The 9,859-nt window shown below is 52.4% G+C and overlaps 2 long non-coding RNA genes across 2 annotated transcripts; both read right to left on the bottom strand.

Moving 5' to 3' along the window:
• Window positions 1-2,893: 2,893 nt before the first annotated feature.
• Window positions 2,894-7,827, bottom strand: LOC144370059 (uncharacterized). The gene is made up of 2 exons (XR_013429979.1): window positions 3,405-7,827; window positions 2,894-3,293 (listed from the first exon to the last, which is right to left on the bottom strand). It is a non-coding gene; the product is annotated as an uncharacterized LOC144370059 (long non-coding RNA).
• A 732-nt stretch (window positions 7,828-8,559) lies between these two features.
• LOC144370060 (uncharacterized) lies at window positions 8,560-9,859 on the bottom strand. The gene is made up of 2 exons (XR_013429980.1): window positions 9,542-9,859; window positions 8,560-9,055 (listed from the first exon to the last, which is right to left on the bottom strand). It is a non-coding gene; the product is annotated as an uncharacterized LOC144370060 (long non-coding RNA).

Genomic DNA, 9,859 nt, shown 5'->3' on the forward strand with positions numbered 1-9,859 from the left:
GTGCGCATGCGCGAGGGGTGCAGGAGGGTCCCGGGGGCGCCCTGCAGGAGGATGAGGTGGGTCGGGAAGCCTGCGAGGTGTCTCCAGCAAAGCGGCTCCTCCTCCAGAGCCTCTGGGCTGGCCCTTCTTTCAGCCTGAGCATCTTTAATGACGAAGTGATTTTCACTGTTATGACTTAGACACCGCCCTGTGCAGCCCTTGGGAGCTCTCTACTCTGAAGCACTGGCTCCCCATTTGGGCCCAGTGTTTTCACCCCCTTCCCACTAACTCCCTTTGGTTCCTGTTCACTCGTCCAGACATCAGTGTGTGCTTTCCTCCTAGTCCAGCTGCAGGTTCCATTAAAGAATTATAGGTCTGGGTAACACTCTGAAAACCCCATTCCTTGATTTTGCCTACTGAGCACATTATTGCATACGGACAGCCCTCCCACTATATACAGATGCCCACATGTTCTCTTTGACAGTTTTACTCCTATGTTTGATGAAGATTTGGCAATGTCGACCAATTTGGGCACACACCAAATGTATCCTCTTCCTTTTCTACGCCATGGCATATTTTTAGCCTGAAGGTTTCAAATGTATACTTGGATCCCATTGACCCTGAAATGCTTTATCCCAAAACAACAAACAAAAACAATCCTTTGATACTCTTTCTGGAAATTTAGGTAATTCGTATCATTTCTTTCCAAAGGATAATGTGGAAGACATGTCACGTGTGATGCTGCCAAGGTCCTAGGACGGAAAACCTTTACAGTAGGCGGACAGGGCCTTCAGCCATTCTGCCAATGTTCCTGATGACAAGGACATCCATGTTCACAGTGTTTTTATTTTTGTTTCCCTTCGGCAATCAATATGAGTTCAGGACTTTACAAGAATAAAGGTCAGATGGTAGGACAAAAGGATTTCAATGCTCCTTCCCATGGCCACTTTGCACAAATTGCATTTGTCCAGTGGTATTATATGAGCAGTTTGAAGCAGTGCAAGACTGATGGGGTAACACTGAAGCTCAGTGGCAAAGCACTGACCAAGAGTATGCAAGGCCCCTGAATTCGACCTTGGTCTAGCAAATAAAGCTTGCTTTGAGAATCTGAACTCCATCAGTCATTATATGAAACAACTAAAACAACTGTGGAATAAAAAGACAGTTTTTTCTACACTGCATAATTTATATCACTACTTTAAAAGAAAAGCTCCACGAGCTACTTCATCAATGACATCGATGTGGGGAATAACTACATAAAAAGTGAAAGAAGCTTGTTCTTAGTGCCTGAATATCATGGATTGCCTCCTCCCCCATTCATTGAAAAGACTTCTAATAAGGTGTTGAATATTTCTGAAACACCCAAGAGTCTGTTTTACAGACTGGGAATGGGATTTAAAAAAAAACACTTTATACATAAAATGCAATCCATACCCTTCAGTTTAGAGTAGGGGCCGTTCAGACCCATGACTGTGTGGCTCATGAGAGCCATAGCTCTCACCACTCTGCTGTGCATTTGAGAAACTACTTCAAAATGACCCAGAGGCACACACCACTTGTGTCACCATTGAATTGCCTAAAGGCAACTGGAGGTTCTTCTATACCTGTCAGAGCTCTTGATGGAATGTCTGCCCAGCCCCCGCCAGGCCAGCTGCCCTTGGCCCCTCCCCCTGCAGAATGTCTGGGTCCAACATTCCACTGGGGTTTACATTTAAACTTTGCCCAGCTTGGCTCAGTTGGACCCTGAGAATCTGTTACAGACAGGTCACTCTCTGGATCCTGTACTGACTTTTCCCACTGTGGAGACTGTGAGACACTGTGTCCAGTGTCCTGACCTTTGGAAGGAGGTGAGCCTGGAGGGTCAGGGGCTTGTTATCTGAGGAGCAGTCACCTCCCAAACCCTTGGGAGTTAGAATGGAGTACTTCCCCTGAGGTCAACTCACTGAGCAGAAGTAAGGGAAGGAAAGAGCCTTAGAGGATGCACTTGACATGGCCCAGGAAGCCCCAGGAAGACTGATACTGCTCATGGGGAGGAGGGCTCCTAAGACCCAGGTCCAGGCTACTCAGGGGAAATACATTGGGTCAGCAGAAGGGAGAGAGGCCAAGGGCTTGATTCCTTATACAATGGACACAGGTCACTGCATGGTTTTTTAGGCAGTCCCAGATGGTGTCACAGTGGTGGTCAGTTAGGGCTCCCAGGAGTCAAGATGCTGAGCCCTGTGCCCATTCCTAAGACACAGGGAAGCTGCCTGGGATGTCATTCTGAGGGGATTGACCGAGAGTCTCAGATCATAACTGGGCAGTGGTGAGGAGTGTTCACAGCTAGAAAACTGCCCAGTGGGTCTCATAAATGACCACAGTCGCAGTGTGATATACTCTCTGTGGGTGAGGCTGCAGGTTTCTCCAACTGCCACAGCCCAGGCCACCTTGCCAACTTCCTGCCCAGGAACACTTCTCCTTCCATTCAGACAGTTGGTGTCCTTGATTCTTGAAGGGCAGAGCACCCAGGAAACCTCAACCAACATAGATTTGGGCCTCTGGGGGGTCTTCTGAATGGTTATCTCTGAGTGTAGGCTCAGCTCCTTGTTTTCAAATCAACAGGAAGACTTTGCTTATCTTCCTGGTTTGGTTGGTACTCCATGAAAAGGGAGCACATGTGGGGTGTTCATTTTCCAGGATCAGGTTTGAAGATGACTGGGTTCTCATGAAGACAGGAAAGAGAGTGGCACACAGGAAGGGTCCCCACACGTATTGTCATTGGAACTTAGGCAGGTGTCCTGATTAATATGTGCAAGTGTTGAAGTGTGGTGCACCTCCCATCCCTTGACTACACTCTGCAGAACGTCCTGGTGGACAGGGATGTGCTCCAAACAACCTTGCCACAGGTAGCAGCTGGCACAGGCCTGATCCTCTGTGACACTTTCCTTCCATTTATTGGGAGCTCAAAGGAAAAGGACCTCAGAATGACTCCAATTCCCAGGCCCAATAAAAACATGACAGTGGCCGTGAAAATCTCTGAAGAGCCGCACTGCTCATAATCCCACCACCTCCCATGATCCTCAGAAGCTGTTGCTGGTCATTCCAGGAGAGGATTTGGGGAGCTCAGTGTCTATCACATAGACCTCTTCCCTGTGTCATAGCAGGAACCAGTGAACACTGGGGACACAGCTGGCCAGAATCTGTCCCCCCACAGTGTTTGCTGTGGGAAGTGCTGGGAGAGGCACCCACATGCTGGGCGGGGTGAACTTCAGGATTCCTCAGCCTCTAGCTAGGCAGAGATCTTAATCAGGTGTTTCTTGTTTGTTTGTGGAAGCCTAGGAAAGAAGTGGAGGGGTACACAAGGAGTATTAGCAAATGGAAGGCTGAGGAGGTGGTGGGGCAATAATCTTTAGAACCCGTCACCTTCACAAACGACCCTGGAGTACCTGCATCTGCCCTCGAGAAGATCCCTTTCCTGTTGGCGAGCATGGGAGGGGCATGGTGCCACTGAGCAGAGTCACATTGATCCATTTCTAGGGAGTCACCTAGGAGGCCAATGGATTGTCTGCCAAGGATGCACAAGGGACCTCTCAGAGGCAGGGAAAGCTGAGGTGCCACAGTCCACTGACAGCCTTCAGGGAGCCCTGGTGTACTGGGAACCAGTTTTCTCAGGGTAGAACTATGACAAAGGGAACACAGCATGAAATTCACTCAGGGACAATTGCAAACTGCACAATATCCCTGCCCACAGGGCCCTGAGCTGTGAGCATTTGTCCTCAGATTCCCACTGAGTAAGAAACTGGGGGCCTGAATCCTGCTGCCATTCCCCCTCCTCCATTCTCCCCTTTCTTTGCCTCCACAGCATCTGCATTCCAGAGACCAGGCATGAACTTCAATCCTGGTGCCCACATGTCTGCGTTCAGGGGCCTGCCCTTTCTTCCAGCTGCCCCCGTGCCAACACACCAGCCGTTTTGGGAGCCGCCTCTGGCACCACGGGTGACTGCACCCATCTCCCAGGCTAACCCTCTGGTGCTGTCCGCTTACCCTGGACAACTATATGTGCCAGGGCTGTCCACCCTTGGACAATGTGGGCCACAACTGAGGCCAGCAGGGCCCCCTCATATTCAGAACATTGCCCACACTCAGGCACCCCTCAACTGGGGGGCCCCAGGGGTCTCCTGTGGGGGTGTGGAGCATCCTGCTCCATTCCTCGTGGCACCTTCTGGTGTAAGGACCACTGTGCCTGCCTCAGCAAGTGGGGGGATCCAGAACTATGGGATCCACTGGCACCTGGGCCTGCGCCCTCCAGCACCTCGGCCATTTGCCCAGCTGGCCCCCATCATGTTCCCAATGAATGCGCGCCAGTGGCCAGGTACAGTGTATGGGGCAGGTGCACCACCCATGTTCCCGGCTGCGGAGGTGCCACCAGAGGACTCTGGTGGACATTCCAGCGTCTATGAGAACTTCCGGCGCTGGCAGCGCTTCAAGACCCTGGTCCGCAGGCACCTTCCTCAGACTCCTGATGTGGAAGCATTTTCCTGCTTCCTCATGTGAGTGTTCTCCTCAGGCTCCCCCTTGAGCTCTGTGAGGAGGAAGAGCGTGGGTTGGAGAGAGGAGGCTGGGATGTAGGGGAACTGGAAGAGAGGTCCTGAGGGTGAGGGGACAAGCTGAGACCCTTACACTCCCAGATGTATCCCCTCACACCAGGGAATGAAATGTGCCTTATGTCAGGTGCCCATCACAGTCCTGTGAGGGCAGGAAATCTTTGTTTCCAATGATCATCACCATCACAGGAGGACTCAAGGTCAGAGGAGGTTCCTGGGGTAATGTGGGCCAGGAACTGGAGTTGGCTGTCTGACTCCACATAATGCTCCCTCCCCCAGTCATTTCACCTTCCACCATAGACCTGATTATTCCTGGCACAGAGCACATCCCAACCACAAGTGAGCTTAGGGGTGCTGGCCCCTAGACAGAACTCTAAAGATACCCACACACATTGTCATGAACTCCTGATTGGGATCCGCTGGTGATGTCACACTCAAGGGGATGCTGTCTTTGGACACTGCATGGGCATGTTCATCTTTCCCCAGTTTGTAACTGTGCTCCCAGGCCATTCTGTGCACTGTCTTATTCAGCCTGGGCCACCATACAGGATGCTGTGGAACACGTGGACACAAACACAGGCAGGCATTCCTTTCTCACAGTCCTGGAGTCAGGATTCCCAGGTAACGGGTACCTGACCTAAAGTCCCATGAACGCGCTCTTCTCCTTGCTGGGAAGACAGCTGGCTCACCTGTGTCCTCACATGACTGACATCTCTTCAGTGTCTCCTCCTTCTCCAGGAAGAACACCAATGCCCCCATGAAGCACCACCCTCAGGGTCTCATCTAACCCTCTAAGCACTAAAGCCAGGCTCCAGATCCCATCACACTGGGGTTAGGGCTTCACCAGGTGAATGTGGGAGGATAACCACATTCAGCACCTAGTACAGCACATCATAGAGGAATCCAAGCACAATCATGCTGGTCAATGCAGCCCTTGGTGTTCAGGTTGGTATGAGTGTCCTGGAGTCCAATGTCAATACTTTGAGGTGCACATGACTGGGAAGTAGTAATAAAGTTAGGAAGGTATGTTGGTCTGCCGATGAAGGAGGGTGACCTTGTAGACACTGATCCTGATGAATTCCAGCCCAGTGCTTCGGTCTCTGTCCCGACGGGAGCCCACCATGACCATGGAAGAGGGCCTGCGGAAGGGTTGGAAGGAATGGCAGCGCACCAGCAACTTTGAACGGATGGTCTTCTATGAGACCTCACAAAAGTGAGCTAGCTTCCGGGGCCCAGAATCTAGGTGGGAATCCAGGGTTTGCACAGCAGGGTGGGTAGGGCATGTCACCTACCTATGTGTTGGCTCTGAGGCGTCTAGCTCTCCAAATTGCAGCTCCTTCTAGCTGAAGCGCTGGACATCCTCTCGACAACAATCCCAGAATCTCCAGCCTCAATGTTTGTGATTCCAACTGTGTCTTGAGGTTCAGGGTCCCAATGGGGAGGAGAAACCAGTCCAGCCACACTGACTCCTTCTCCTTTGTTGTCTGGGCAGAGGTAAAGAGTTCCACTAGCCTCACACACACCACCTGCCCGGGAACTGGCACCTCTTTAGAGTGGGGACTACTGGAGCTCATGAAAGTGGTACGCGTTCAAGCCAATGTGCCAGAAGGGGGTGGCAGTGAAGAGTGCACGGTCAGGGGCATCCAGAACCTCAGATGCCCTAGGACAGGTCTGCGATCTTTACTGCCTTTGCTCTATGAAATCCCAGACATTCCAACAAGTGAAAGGAAGAAAAAGAACCAGCCCTCCGAGGAAGCAACCCAATGTTCTCAGTTTAGCTTCCACCTCCACATGACCCCTCCTGTGCCTTTCGTTCCCAGGTGATCCTTCCAAGGCTCAAGGTCCCAGCCTCAGCATCCCTTAATTGGGCCAGGACCCTCATATACATCATTTCCCTGACCAGTTTCTGGAACTTGCCTGATCCATGTGGTTCCTGGCAGGGACAGGGGAAACAAGGGTCACCTAGGGGCTATGCCGCGTCACTCAGAGCTCATTCCCTTCAGGTGCTGGCTGATGTGGTGTTCCCTCAGAACGGCCATTCCTCCTATGTAGCAGCTCCCTCCTGGGCTGGCCTGGCCCACTTCAGGACACAGATCCATATCTCTGCCCCCAGCTCCTCCCTGGTATGGGGCTAGCACCTGCCTGCTATGGCTGACCTGCTTCTCAGCTCAGCCTGTGCCTCCCTTGCCCACCAAGGTTCATGGAGTTTGAGGCTGCGGAGGAGATGGAGGATCCAAGGATGCAGTTGACAGGGGTTTTCCAGTGCCGACCTCCTCCTGTACCTCCAATGCTGCAACTTTCAAAGCCGCCAGTCCTGGAGGCTTTCCAACGCCCAGGTAGGGTTTCCTCTTTCCCACAGGAGCCCACGACAGTCTCTGAATGGTGACAAGGGCTAAGGCAAGTTGTGGTCTCAAATAAGACCTTTTCCTCAGTGTGGGGGATTTGGTCTTGAAGCAGAACAGCCCCTAGCCCCGGAGGTCCCTGCCACCCAGTCTAAACTGCGTATTCACCCTTACAAGTACACAGCTCCTTTGTCTCCTTGTCTGTCCAAAGAACACACATATCATCTGCCCAGGACTTGGGTCCTGGAGGGTAGAGTACATGGAATATCAGTCTCTCTAAATGTCCTCCCGCTAGACTCTTCTAGATGGCGCATCTGGTGCACTGTTATATCCCTCAGGTCCTAGGTCAGGTTGCCTCATGCATGGCATGCCAGGTTAGGTCCACTGAGCCTTGCCTACTACCCAGTGTTTGGGATGAACACGGATCCCTCATTCATGCACCACTCTGGTCTTCCCTGTCCTAGGGTGCACCTCCAGAGAGACCAACCCCAAAATACAGCCCGCCTGCTCATTAACAGCCAAACCAAAGGCACCAGAGACCAAGGTGCCTGAGACAAAGGCACGCAAGACCAAGGCGCGCAAGAACAAGGTGGCCAAGACCAAAGGGCCTGAGACCAAGGCGCCTGAGGAGATCCCACCTGAAGCCATCCAAGAGTACATGGACATCATGGATGAGCTATTTGGGCCTACCACCTTTCCCACATGGGAGCCCTCCCACTTGTCCACAGAAGAGCTTGCTGAGATCTTGGGAGAGGAAGGACTGGAGCATCAGGCAATAGAGGATTTATACCCAGACTCAAGTCTCCTGAGCTACGTCGATAAGGACTTTATCAACAAGGTGGGCTGCGCCTACAATCTTGGTGTAGTCAAGGTTGCAAAACTCATGGAATTGATCATCTAGCACAGATTCTCAGCAGAGTTGGTGTGTGTATGTGTATGTGTGTGTGGGGGGGGGGAGTGCATGCACACACACACACACATGCGTGCCCTCTTCTAAATGTTTGTAGGAGGTCGTTGGGCTATAATAGCCCCATGGTGTAATGAGAATGGGATCATCATTGCTTCCTGTTTCTACTAGAAGTCTTCCTGACTTGGGGCTATTTACTCCCAAGGTCACTCACACTCTCTTCCTTCTCATCCCAGGCAGAGAACATAATTCACTCCCGCTTCCTGGAAGAAATACTTTCCTCTGAACCATATATAGATATCTTGTCGCTAACAAAAGAGCTGGACCAGGAGGAAGAACTCACGCCTGCCTAGGTAGAGAGGGAAGTAGGGTCCCCCAGTAGACCAGGTAGGAGGTACACGGGTTATACTCCTCACAAACAATGGCAGGAACACCAGGGATTGGGGAGAAAGAAAAGATAGAGAAGAGAAAGAGGCACCCCAGAGAACTATGGAGGTAGACAAACCAGGTTTAGGGGAGGTGGAGAAAGACACCACGTGGATAAGGCAGAGAGCAATACTGGCCAGCTAGGAGACAAAGGGACACAAATAGACAAGAAAGGGAGTGGCCACAGGTGGACAGAGGATCAAGGGATAGCACGTAGATGAGGAAGGCACAGGACCCTAGTCATGTGGCCCACAGGACGTCATCTGTCCCTATCCTACCTATGATCCATGTTTCCTTGAGTGACTTCACAGGACACAGGATGTAGAAGGGAAAGGAAGGAGACAGAAGATTCATGGATGGGTTCAGGGCATCAAGAAGAAAGCCCAGGAGGGTGGCCAGCAGAGACTCAGTCTGTCCCTTCACTTCCCACCTCCCATAGAAATGATTGTCCCAGTCCCTGTGGCCCATGTCATGCATGTAGAAGAGTTGGCCAGTGCCCATATTCTCCTTCAGCTTGTGAAGAAGCAGCTCTGCAGGGGCCTCAAGGTCATGGTATGTCCCAACAGGACTCAAGAGCTTCCCAGGCACCTGCCAACCAAGGTGCAGAGAAGCGGAAGCATCACACTGATCAAGGGGCCAGCATGGAGGACTGGTCCACAGAGGTGGCTTCCCAGGTCATGAAGAGGCGCAGGGCCATGGAGCCAGAGTTGCTGGGATCGAAGGACACTGCTGTCCTCCAAGGCCGTCGTGGGTCATCCTCGTTGGGGACCATCCACTCCAACCATCCTCCCCATAATTGCAGATCCTCCTCCTTAAACCTGGGGAACAAAGGCGTAGTGGGTCCCAGAAAAGCCACTTCTGCTGGGGGGCCACATAAGACAGCCAATGGCTGCAGTGTGGACGATGAGCTCCAAAGCCTGGATTTCCTCCTTATCTCCCAGCACCGCCTGCTGCCCTGGGGACTGTCCCAGAGCCAGGCCCCTCCAATAGAAACCCTGTGCTCAGGAGACCAAGCACTCCAGGCCCCACCCCCCAAGAGGGGACGCCTCAGCTCCCACCCTCCTCCAGGTGCCAGGACCATGAAGAGCGCTCTCACTGGACGCTCATGCAATGTGCAAAAGATGCCCTGCACTGGGCCTCCCCTCCAGGTCATCGGAGGGCAAGGTGTGGACCTGGAGCTAGGTGGAACCTCATGGCCTCAGAAGAGAAAGTGTGTGTCATCTGGCAACCAGAAGAAGAGGCCCTGAGGACAGCAGTGTTGGCCGGTGGCCTCTGGGGTGGCTGCCCCTCAGGCAAGATCTCACCTTTGCTTCATTCTACACCAGAAGGGCCAAAGGTCTTCAGCTTGTGAAGACCTTCTTCCCCACACAGGGCAGTTCCTGCGGGTTCTCAGGAAAGTGAAGGGGGTGGGAGGGTACAGGGAATGTAGTAAGAGGGCAGGTGGGGGGCAGAAGGGAGGGTACTAGAGGGGAGGGTCACAATGTTCAAGCCTTGGTGGGAAGCTGTACCCTGGTGGACTGTCAGTTATAATAAAGGCAGTTTGGTAGGAAACATCTTCTGCAGCTGCTGCCTTCTGCCATGTGGTCTGTGCACGTCCATGCAGTGAGAACTGAGAAGAGATA

Source organism: Ictidomys tridecemlineatus, chromosome 13 (genome assembly GCF_052094955.1).
Source record: "Ictidomys tridecemlineatus isolate mIctTri1 chromosome 13, mIctTri1.hap1, whole genome shotgun sequence".
Classification (NCBI taxonomy): domain Eukaryota; kingdom Metazoa; phylum Chordata; class Mammalia; order Rodentia; family Sciuridae; genus Ictidomys; species Ictidomys tridecemlineatus.